Raw genomic sequence first — 12,341 nt, forward strand, 5'->3', positions numbered from 1 at the left:
GGGAACAAATATTTTGAGGTACATTATTTTGTTTTTCCACATAGCTTTTATGCAAGACAGCCATAAAACTTGAAGTTTATTAAAAACTAAGAGCCCTGATAGAGAAGGTTTAAAGAGATGACAAGACTTTTTGAAGTCCCTGCATGAGATTTGTTCTGCAGGTTAGGGGCTATTGGGTTTGTAAAACTATAGAACATATATATATCTTTCTCCAAGGTACACTGCTCTGAAAAATGAGAATATTCAGATAAAATCAAAGTATCTTACCTAAATGGCAAAAGGGACATATGGATATATGATTTGCGATTTTATTTTAGTAAAAGAGGTTAGGCTGTTTAATTTTTGGCAAAGAAGTGGTGGTGTATCATTCAACTGTTAGTAATTTGGAACACTTCAATTAAATGATGAATTCATCAGAACTCCTTCGGTTGCAAATGCACGAAGGCCAGCTCAAGCCAGCATATGAAAATCAAAGGAACTTAATTGTTTATATAACTATGGTTTCCAGAGGTGCATCTGGTGTCAGGCATGGCTGCAGCCAGGAACTCAGATGATCTCAGCTGGACTCTTTCGGCTCTGCCGGTTTCTTTGTTTGTCATTCTGCAGACAGCATGTGATCAGTAAGATGACTGGCCGGCAGCAACTTGGGACTGTCATCTTCCCAGTTTAGCAGACCCAACAGAAAGAGAATTCACTGGGCCAAATGCCTCACTACCTGCCTTAAAGAAGATGCGAATCGACTCTCCTTAACCCCATGTGATGAATGATCACTGAGTCCTAGCCAAGGACTTGTATTCCCGGTTCTGCAGTAGAGGGGTGTGTGTGTGCCCAGGGACTGAAGGTCCCCCTTGGGTCTCCTAGAGTGAGAGAGGCTTTCTCCAAAGGGGTTCAAAGAAGGGCAATGGAAGCGAGTGCTCAGCAGACCAAAACTATAGTGGCCTCAGACTGTGACACACAATGTGTGAAGTCATGTAAAGACTGTAGATTCTGATTTTAAGATGCAAAGAATGTTCTGCCTTCTCTTCTTACCAAATCCATCCAAAACAAAGGAAATAAGAAAAAATTCCAGCTCTGTCTTTGAAAAAAGGTAGATGACATCACTAACCCTAATCCACTAACGTGAACAGAAAGTTGTGATGCTGTGACTTAGCAGAGGAAGGTGAAAATCTGAGCTCCCACAGAGGAGAGTAACAGGAAAGGAAATAGTTTTGCCTTGCAGAACCTTGGGAGGTCCCATGATTACAGTTATCAGCTCAGGCTGGAGGAGTAGTTAGAAACACAGAATCAGTTGAAAGTCTGTAAAAGGACCAGTTGGACACACAGGTCCTTGTCTCAACCCAGCTGGATACCCACCTTCCCCAGAGGATGAGAGGTTTATTCTCTGAAGATGTTGAAACTTAAGAGAACCTAGGCTCGGGAACATGGGAGCTTCAAGGGTGGGGTTGCATAGACATCTGCCCTGCACTTTGAGCACCAGGAGCCAAACTTCCAAGTCCCCATTCAGGTGCTGGGAGTTTCTCTAGAGAAGCTGACTGTTTGCAGAGAAACTCCTTACAGGGGTTCCCCACAGGAAAAGCCAGCTGGCTGCTTTTCAATAAAGAGCACCTTCAACAAGCTCAGCCCACAGACAGAGCTGCCATCTTGCTTTGCTAGTAATTTTCCACTTAAATGGAAAAGACAGTCAAAGATCATCAGATATGTGGAAATGCCTCCCATAGGAAAGCAGAAATAAAGAGCAACAGAGAATTCTAAGACAGAACTGTAGAGACAGAAATAGGAAACTTAAGAAACGAACTAGAAGTACTGTCTCTGAAAATGTGAGATTTTGCATGGATAACAGTGTCCTTTTTAAAAAGGAGAAGAAAAGAAAGGAAAATTAAAGAACAAAAAGTAACCCACAAAATTAAGAATATGATGGCTGAAGCAAATTTCTTACAGGGATTGCTTATTTAACTTACATGCAGAGTAAATCATGTGAAATGCCGAGCTGGATAAAGCACAAGCTGGAATCAAGATTGCTGGGAGAAATATCAATAACCTCAGATATTCAGATGATACCACCCTTATGGCAGAAAGCAAAGAACTAAGGAGCCTCTTGATGAAAGTGAAAGAGGAGAGTGAAAAAAGTTGGCTTAAAACTCAACATTCAGAAAACTAAGATCACGGCATCCAGTCCCATCACTTCATGGCAAATAGATGGGGAAACAATGGAAATAGTGAGAAACTATTTTCTTGGGCTCCAAAATCACTGCAGATGGTGACTGCAGCCATGAATTTAAAAGACACTTCCTCCTTGGAAGGAAAGCTATGACCAACTTAGCATATTAAAAAGCAAAGACATTACTTTGCCAACAAAGGTCTGCCTAGTCAAAGCTGTGGTTTTTCCAGTAGTCATGTATGGATGTGAGAGTTGTATTATAAAGAAAGCTGAGCACCGAAGAATTGATGCTTTTGAACTGTAGTGTTGGAGAAGACTCTTGAAAGTCCCTTGGACTGCAAGGAGATCCAATCATTCAATCCTAATGGAAATCAGTCCTAAATATTCATTGGAAGGACGATGCTAAAGCTGAAACTCCAATACTTTGGCCACTTGATGCAAAGAGCTAACTCATTTGAAAAGACCCTGATGCTGGGAAAGATAGAAGGTGGGAGGAGAAGGGGACAACAGAGAATGAGATGGTTGGATGGCATCACTGAATCAATGGACATGAGTTTGAGCAAGCGCCGGGAGATAGTGAGGGACAGGGAGGCCCGGAGTGCTGCAGTCCATTGGGTTGTGAAGAGTCACATATGACTGAGTGACTGAACTGACTGACTGACAGGGATTGAAAGATAAATCTTAGGAAGAAATCATTAGAGACATGATCCAGAAAGTTCAGTCACTCACTTAATCCAAGAGGAAATGGGAGAAAGTTATCAGAGAAATAATACAAGACACTCTCCCAGAATCCAGGGGAAAAAAATTGTCGTATACAAAGTATTCTGAATAAGAACAAACGAGACTTCTCAACATCAGTACTTATACGTAAACAAGAATTTTTGAAACAGTCTCTTAAGGGATAATTTTTTTAAAAAGTTGTGATACTGTGACTTAGCAGAAGGTGAAAATCTTCTTTTACCTGAGAGTTACTGTCAAGTATCTCTAAATAATTTCCTTAGCACATTTACAGTATTCCACTTACAAATTTTCCATTACTTAAACTTATTTATATCTTTTATATAATCTAAAGTACGCCTTCAAATTTGTGTTTTAGAGATTCAGAGTATTTTATGGTGCTTACTCTAGTTCCTTATTGTTTTATTCACTCAACAGATAATCGAATGATCTTTTCTCAAAGCACTGTAGAGTTTATATTCCTTGTTTTATATGGTAGTGCAAGATCTGGTTCATAGCTTTGTAGTCAGTGACAATAAATAAAACTGATTTAGAAACTCACTAGTATTAAGGTATGTGATAGCGTGATCTGCAAAATGTTGGCTGTTTTTTCTTTATCCAGCATATAGTGATTTGAAGTGACAAATATTTGGCTCTTATTATTATACGTGTATGTTGTTGTCTAGTCGCTAAATTATGTCCAATTCTTTTGCAACCCCAAGGACTGTAACCTGCCAGGCTCCTCTGTCCATGGGATTTCCTAGGAAATAATACTAGAGTGGGTTGCCACTTCTTTCTCCTGGGGATCTTCCTGACCCAGAGATTGAACCTAGGTCTCCTGCTTGGCAGGCAGATTCTTTACCACTGAACCATCAGGTTATCCTTATACATGTATAAAACTGTATTAATTATGAGTAACAAAATATGTAAGATATTGGGGTTTTTTTAAATTTAAAAAATTGGAGTATAATTGCTTCACAGTGTAGTATTTGTTTCTGCTGTACAGCAGTGTGAATCAGCCATATGTATACATACATCCCCTCCCTCTTGAGCTTCTCTCCCCACCCACCCCTCAGGTCATCACAGAGCACAGAGCTGAGTTCCCCGTGCTATACAGCAGCTTCCCACTAGCTATCTGTTTTATACATGGTAGTGTATGTATGTCATTGCTACACTATTTACAATAGCCAGGACATGAAAGCAGCCTAAATGTCTGTAGACAGATGAATGGATAAGTAAATTGTGGTACATATATACAATGGAATACTACTCAGCCATAAAAATGAATGAAATTGGGTCACCTAGAGTCTGTAATACAGAGTGAAGTAAGTCAGAAAGAGAAAAACAAATATTGAACATTAATGAGTTGAAAATGTAGCATGGAATATTACTTTTTGTCTTTTATCAAGACAGTCTCAAGTATGTTTTATCAAGACAGTGAAGAAGACAGTCTCGAGTATTATTTTCTTCCAGAAATTAGAAGCATCAAAAGTTGAAATTTAGCAGACACATTTTCCACATTTTAATTAGTGTGAATTAATTAAAATTAGTTAATTGTTAAAATTAATATTTGAAAAAATAATATTTTAAATCAATTTTTGATCAATATTTTTAATCAATCATTTTGTCAACGAATATTGACTGTATAATAAAATATAGTTTTATGGTAATTTTTAGATGGAAAGTTTTCTCCAAATTGCATTTTGGTTTTTAAAACATTCTGAATTTTAGTTTGTAAATATTACAAAGAATTGAAATTTCTTAAAAAAAATTTTTTTTCTTTGTGTTCCTTTTTTAAAAATTTTATTTATTTTAATTGGAGGCTAATTACTTTACAATATTGTAGTGCTTTTTGCCATACATTGACATGAATCAGCCATGGGTGTACATATGTTCCCCATCCTGAACCCCCTTCCCTCTTCCCTCCCCATCCCATCCCTCTGGGTCATCCCAGTGCACCAGCCCTGAGTACCCTGTCTCATGCATCAAACCTGGACTGACGATCAACAGTGTAGGTCCCCTCTCTTTTTGGATTAGTTTTGAATGCCTAATGAAATGGAAGGCAAGTTTCTTTTCCCCTTAAAAAGGGCTGTATTTTATTCCTTAATGTACTATAATGAGAGCAAAATAATATAGAAAAATCAAGAAATGAAAAAGTGCCAAGATCCTTCTTGCCAATATAACTTTTTAGAATTGTGCTGAGTTGCTTCTGCTGTAAAAACCGGATTCACTAGTCTATTATGGATTCTCCAGGTAATGACATTTTGTAGAGGATTTTTGTAGTTCTTTTGGCTCAGCAAGGTCAAGAATTTTAAATTAGAATTATAGAACTGGAAGGCATCCTCATCTTCATTTTGCAAATGAAGGAACTGAAGTCCAGAGGAATCATGATTTATCCAGGGTCACACACTTAATAGTGAAGGTTGGATGAGAATCATGGCCTCCTGGCAGGCAGCTCAGTGATCTTTGTAAAAGACTCTTTGGGTTTATTCTCACCACCATCACATTACGTGCAGTGTTCATAATTTATTGCATTAGGCCCAAGTAGCAAGTTATGAGTTTGTGTTTAATTTTCTGAAGCTAAGTTAGCATTTAGAATTAGGAATATGGACAGTGACCAAAAAAAAAAAAAAAGGCAAGAAGTGTTTGGAAGATCTCTCATCTGGGGTAGAAGTCCCTTGATTAGACTCTGGCCCTGCTCTCCAGATAGAAATCCTTTGTACATTATTCTCTAGGACCTGAATCTGTCTACTGGAAGGTTCTCTGCTCCTCTTCTTCCAAGCCCACAGTTAGGTTGTGATTGGGAAATATACCCTCTTTGGGGGCTATTTGGGCATTTCTGGTAGCTCAGTTGGTAAAGAATCCTACAATGCAGGAGACCTGATTTCAATCTCTGTGTTGGGAAGATTCCCTGGAGGAGGGCATGGCAACCCACTCCAGTATTCTTGCCTGGAGAATCCCCATGGACAGAGGAGCCTGGTGGGCTGCAGTCCACGGGGTTGAAATGAGTTGGATGTGACTGAGCGACTCAGCATGCAGCACATACCGGGGGCTCTGTAACCTTTTTCCCTACTCTCTGACCTTGCAATTTGGCAGCTTGCACATTGTTTTCAGAGTCAGCCAGCGGCGTAGAGGCAGGCTTGTGAAGTTTTGGGCCTTGTTGTGCCCTCAGAAACTTAGTTGGCTTCTGATCTGCCTTCTTATAGTTGACTCCATTTGCCAGTAAGAGAGGGACTGGGTGTCCCAGTCTGGCAGGGACAGTCTCAGTTTATATTAATAGCACTCATGCATATTAAGTAATAATGCCCTCTTTCACTCTCAAAACTATCCCGAGTTGGACAATAAATTCTGTACTGTCACTCTAGCCAAAAGAGCACACCAGCGAGTCCCACACCTAATTTATTCCTTTGCTTCCTCTCTGCAATTCCCCTGTCTCTCAGCTTACAGGGGTCCTTGGTTGGCCAATTGAAATAGGTTTCATGGGAAATTCGTGTGCTCATCCTGATAGACAGCAAGGCTGACTTCCCTCCATTCACAGTAGAAAATGTAAAAGGCCATTTTTGCTCAAAGCAATTTTCAGTCTCCTCTTACTGTGTATAGTCCAGAAGCAGTCAAATTTTCTAACTCTGGGAGCCTCCAGATTTCTGGATTCTCTGCTCCCTTTCAGTTTTGCCTTCAAACCTCTTATCTCTTGCCCATGCAGATTTCTTTCTTATAAATTCTCAATAAATACAGCAAGTAATAATGTTATTCTAATGTTCTGTTTTCTGTCTCTTTTCCCTTACAGCTGTAGGCTTAGTTGGGCTTCCCAGGTGGTGCTAGTGGTAAAGAACCTGCTGCAGTGCAGGAGACCTAAGGGACACTGGTTCGATCCCTGTGTTGGAAAGATTCCCTTGAGGAGGGCATGGCGACCCACTCCAGTATTCTTGCCTGGAGAATCTCATGGACAGAGGAGCCTGGTGGATTATAGTCCACGGGGTCCCAAAGAGTCAGCCATGACTGAAGCAACTGAGCGCACATGCATAGGCTTAGTTAGACACTTGCTCTGCTTTTGAAGCTATCTCATGCATTTTCAGAAATTGAGGTATAATTTACATACAGTAAACACACAGACTGGTTCCAGATAGGAAAAGGAGTACATCAAGGGTGTATATTGTCACCCTGCTTATTTAACTTATATGCAGAGTACATCATGAGAAACGCTGGGCTGGATGAAGCACAGGCTGGAATCAAGATTGCCGGGAGAAATACCAATCACCTCAGATATGCAGATGATACCGCCTTTATGGCAGAAAGTGAAGAAGAACTAAAGAGCCTCTTGATGAAAGTGAAAGAGGAGAGTGAAAAAGTTGGCTTAAAGCTCAACATTCAGAAAACGAAGATCATGGCATCTGGTCCCATCTCTTCATGGGAAATAGATGGGGAAACAGTGGAAACAGTGTCAGACTTTATTTTGGGGGGCTCCAAAATCACTGCAGATGGTGATTGCAGCCATGAAATTAAGACGCTTACTCCTTGGAAGAAAAGTTATGACCAACCTACATAGCATATTAAAAAACAGAGACATTACCTTGCCCACAAAGGTCCATTTAGTCAAGGCTATGGTTTTTCCAGTGGTTGTGTATGGATGTGAGAGTTGGACTGTGAAGAAAGCTGAGTGCTGAAGAATTGATGCTTTTGAACTGTGGTGTTGGAGAAGACTCTTGAGAGTCCCTTGGACTGCAAGGAGATCCAACCAGTCCATTCTGAAGGAGATCAGCCCTGGGTGTTCTTTGGAAGGAATGATGATAAAGCTGAAACTCCAATACTTTGGCCCCCTTATGCGAAGAGTTGACTCATTGGAAAAGACTCTGATGCTGGGAGGGATTGGGGGCAGGAGGAAAAGGGGACGACAGAGGATGAGATGGCTGGATGGCATCACCGACTCAATGGACGTGAGTTTGAGTGAACTCCGGGAGATGGTGATGGACAGGGAGGCCTGGCGTGCTGCAATTCATGGGGTTGCAAAGAGTCGGACACGACTAAGCAACTGAACTGAACTGAACTGAAACACACAGCTCTCAGTTCAATGAGTTTTGACAGTTGTATACACCTATGTAAACCACCTCCAAGAATAAGATGGAGAACATTTCCATTATCCCTAATGCAAGCCACTTTCTAGCTATTTCGCTTTGATTTGCTCCCTCTGAGGCAAAACCACTTTTATGACTTCTGTCACCACAGATTCCTTTCCACAACCCAGTACTTGTATTAATATTAAAAGTTTTGTGACTGGGACTTTCCTGGTTATCCAGTGGTTAGGACTTTGCCTTTCAATGCAGGGGTTGCAAGTTTGATCCCTAGTTGGAGAGCTAAGATCCCACATGCCTCACGGCCGAAAAACCTAAATGTAAAAGAGAACAATATTGTAACAAATTCAATCAAGACTTTAAAAATGGTCCACATAAAAAAAAAAATTTTTTTTAAACAACTGATTATTTAAAAAAAATTTTTTTGACTGTGTGACATGACCATTTCTATCTTTTCCTTGGTTTCTCTCTTTCCTGCTGCTGGGCCTCTAAGCAGTTCTCATCTATTTTAGATTTTTTTGTTTGGCTTGCACTTCACTTAAAGGTAGCATTTTTTATGTTACTTGGGAAAAGCTAAGTGCTATATAGTAAATGGACTACAAAAAACATAATAGCTTCAACCTAATTAAAGTATATTTATTGCTATTGAGCAGTACACTGAACACATTCTTGATCAATAGGTGATGGTCTATATCCTGGACCTTTGAATCCTCCAGCAGCTGAGAAAGGAGCAGGAACCCATCTTACCTGCTTCTGAAAAGCCTCAACCTGAGGTCTGACATTCAGTCCCCTTCCACTGACATTTTTTTAGGGGAAAACTATGCACAAGACCACTTCTGGTACAAGGGAGAAAGGTTTGGAACTGGGGACTCTGGCTTGGCAGCTACTTGGCAGTGACAGCTCCATACCATGAACTGAAAGAAAAGTTTGTTAATTGTCTACAGGTAACAAAGGTCAGCGTCAGAACTTTTTATTTTCTTTTAGTGACATAATACTGTATTGCTCTTCTTTTTTTGTCATGTTAGTTTGTGTAGTATATCTTTTTATGCTTTTCAAATAAACATTTTAGTATTAGAAAAATTTTAAAAATTGTATTGCAACCTCTATGATATAAATGTTCAAAGCAAAAGCAATTTATTTTCCTTACATTATTCTGGTGAAATTAAAATGATCACTGGCCATCAGCAGATATAATGTAACTCTTAAAAGATAAAGATCCAAAAAAAAGATAAAGATCCATATCACCATGTCTATTCAGCATTGTACCAGAGATCCTAGCCAGCAGAGTGAAATGTTGCAAGTGGGTGAACCTAAAAAACAAAAAAAGATGTAGGAATGGAAAGGAAGAAAAAAATTGTCACTGTTGGTAAATAATATAATTGTCTATGTAGGAAATTTACAGAACTCTGCAGCTAAATTCGTAGCATTAACTAGAGAGTTTAGCCAGGTTTTTGGATGCAAAATTAGTATAGAAAAGCCAGTTGCATTTCTGAAGACTGCCAACAAAGGCAAAACAGAAGAGGTAATTTTTAAGAACATTTTATTTTGAAATAATTAACATCCTATATAGCTATGGTTCAGCTTCTCAAGCTAAGAAATTAACATTGATATAATAATGTTAACTGAACTATGCCTTTATTCACATTTTCCTCAGTTTTTCTACCCGTGCCCTTTTTTCTCTTTCATGGTCAAACTCCATGTAACTGTTAACTCTAGTCTATTTCAGTTTACACCAGTTGTTTGCTCTTTTCTTTCTAAGACCTGGCACTTGGAAGGGCAGTGGTCTGATCTTTTGTAGAATGGACCTCAGTTGGGGTTTATGTGTGTGTAAGTCACTTAGTCATGTCTGACTCTTTGTGACCCCATGGACTGTAGCTTGCCAGGCTCCTATGTTCATGGAATTCTCCAGGCAGGAATACTGGAGTGGGTAGCCATTCCCTTCCCTAGGGGATCTTCCCAATGCAGAGATCGAACCCAGGTGTCCTGCATTGCAGGCATATTCTTTACTGCCTGAGCCACCAGGGAAGGGGTTTGTCTGATGTTTTCTCATGATTGTATCACATCCCATCCACATGACATCACTAGTGATGTTCATCTTCATCATTTGGTGTTGCCAGGTTTCTCCACAGCAGAGTTACTACAGAAAGGGCAATTTCAAAACTATACAGTTTTACAATAGAGGCACAGTATAAACAGCATTTGAATAAATGTAGTGTCAACAACCTTTATTGACAAAGTTATAAACTTTTATCAAAAGATATTAACTACAAACCAGTTTAATGGAGAGAAACACTGTATTAATGGACTCTAAAACTCAGTGTTGCAAAGATGCTAATTCTCTCAATACACCTAGAATCAAATTCCTAACAGACTTTGGGATTTTAATGTTACTACTACTAACAAAGGTTCATATAGATAAAGCTGTGGTTTTTCCAGTAGTTATGTATGGATGTGAGAGTTGGACCATAAAGAAGGCTGAGTGCCGAAGAAATTGATGCTTTTGAACTGTAATGTTGGAGAAGACTCTTGAGAGTCCCTTAGACTGCAAGGAGATCAAATCAGTCAGTCCTAAAGGAAATCAATCCTGAATATTCATTGGAAGGGCTGATGCTGAAGCTAAAACTCCAATACTTTGGATACTTGATATGAAGAGATGACTCATTGAAAAAGACCCTGATTCTGGGAAAGATTGAGGGTAGGAGGATAAGGGGACAGTGGGGGACAAGATGATTGGATAGCATCACTGACTCAGTGGACATGAGTTTGAGTAAGCTCCAGGAGTTGGTAATGAACAGGGAAGCCTGGCATGCTGCAGTCAGTGGGGTCACAAAGAGTCAGACATGGCTGAGCAACTTAACAACAACAATTACTGTTCATCTTTGTTGTTGTTATTTTGGTGATACTTAACATTGTAATTCTGAACTATATGGTAAAAGAGTGGTCCAAAAATTGTGAAGACACAGTGTCTTTCTTGCCTTTTATTGTGACTTAATATGAAATTATAATAATTAAGCCAGTGTATGGTACAAAGATACACAAATTGGCCAATAGAAAGAATTGAGAATTCAGAAACAGATCTATGTATGGGGCCTAGATTTATACCAAAACTGGTATTATAGACCAGTGGGGGAAAGGATGGACAGATTTTTCAATGTATCAAGTTGGGGTGAGAGATGCTCATGTGAAAGAGTATGTTATTTAATTCCTATGTCATATCACATACAAAATGAGAAATGGTTCAATTATAAGTTACAAATGAATAGTTATAGTTAAGTTTAATTACAAAATTACAGGGCTTCTCTTGTGGCTCAGACAGTAAAGAATCTGCCCACAATGCAGGAGACTTAGGTTCAATCCCTGGGTTGGGAAGATCCCCTGGAGGAGGGCATGGCAACGCACTCTAGTATTCTTGCCTGAAGAACCCGCATGGACAGAGGAGCCTGGTGGGCTACAGTACATGGGGTCTCAAAGAGTCTGACGTGCCTGAGCAACTAAGCCCACACACATAAAATCAGAAGTGCAATTCAGAAAAAAACAGTTGAAGGAAAAAACTACCAAAGGAATATAAACGAAATTGGAAGGAGTGCAAAGGAAAAGAAATGATACAGAAAAAGAAATGAGGTCATAGAGATGAGTGAGCCAAGTCAAATACACATTGAAAAGATGATGTAATACCTGTGATTTTAAAATATCAGTGTTTACAATATGCCAGAACTACATCGTTTATTAACTTTTTTTATCCTTAGTTACATGTCAGAAATCCAAAAGTGATCAATAAATTATTTCAGTGATCTGTCTACTGGCAACTCCATTACTCAATCATTTTTGGAAAGCAAAGAATTGGAAACATCTGACTTTGAAAGGGATTTATTATCACTTTCTCACTTTGGGGAAGTTTATCAAAAAAGGCTTAACTAAGATTTACCAAATGACTTTTTTGTTGCTCTTTTACTTAGAGGCACCTTGATTAGCCCAATATACTTACAAAATGTTATTTAGAAAAATGAATTTTAATATATATTTACTAACATGCAGTTTGTTTTTAGAGAAACTTTTTGTCTTAACATGTATCTGAAATGTGCTTTTATCATCAGCACCTTGAGGCTATAACGTGCATCACTCAATTTAGGGAAAATGATTGCCATTTAATCTCATTGACAAAGCTTAGTTGTCAATTTTAAACTCATCTTCCAAATCAGACTTCCTTCTGTCTGTAAAAATCCAACTTGATTTTTCAGCCCAAATAAATATGTTAATATATGTGTCCATGACAACCATCACACAGCTGAATTCTAATTCTAATATAGATAAATAGATAAGCACAGAGACTTACCACGTGTTGCCTGGATACGGTGATACTGCTGCCTTCAAGATTTCTTGCTTTGCACTCAACTAAA

The 12,341-nt window shown here is 39.1% G+C and overlaps 1 protein-coding gene across 19 annotated transcripts in view; it reads left to right on the forward strand.

The window, feature by feature from the left end:
• The window catches only part of ZNF438 (zinc finger protein 438), a 192,112-nt gene that overhangs the window by 99,167 nt on the left and 80,604 nt on the right, over positions 1-12,341 (forward strand). The window lies entirely within an intron of this gene.

The sequence above is a fragment of the Ovis aries genome, chromosome 13, assembly GCF_016772045.2.
Source record: "Ovis aries strain OAR_USU_Benz2616 breed Rambouillet chromosome 13, ARS-UI_Ramb_v3.0, whole genome shotgun sequence".
Taxonomy (NCBI): domain Eukaryota; kingdom Metazoa; phylum Chordata; class Mammalia; order Artiodactyla; family Bovidae; genus Ovis; species Ovis aries.